The following is a 339-nucleotide window of genomic DNA, read 5'->3' as shown; positions in this document are numbered from 1 at the left end:
TTCCAGAAGTTCATGGCAATGCAGTAATTTCTACATTTCCACATTTTTATTATCATTTGTTACTACTGTTATGTAAAGAACATGTATTTTCAGTACAACAGGTATTCTCAATAAATATAAAATAATAACCCAACACATGTTGGGTTTAATGACCATGAAAAGTTGCTCCTTGAATACTTTGTGTCCCTTGCAAGGGAACAGAATCCTTTCAGGATGTATGGTAAAAGAGTTTGGGAGAATTGTGGCTAAAGAAAAACTTGTTGAGCTTCATACAATTTAAACTTAGGTCTATGAGGTGTTTTTGAATTCTGGTCATTTAGGACCAATTAATTTATTTTG

This window comes from Antechinus flavipes, chromosome 1 (assembly GCF_016432865.1).
Source record: "Antechinus flavipes isolate AdamAnt ecotype Samford, QLD, Australia chromosome 1, AdamAnt_v2, whole genome shotgun sequence".
Taxonomy (NCBI): domain Eukaryota; kingdom Metazoa; phylum Chordata; class Mammalia; order Dasyuromorphia; family Dasyuridae; genus Antechinus; species Antechinus flavipes.
Note: the sequence above shows the minus strand (reverse complement) of the source record.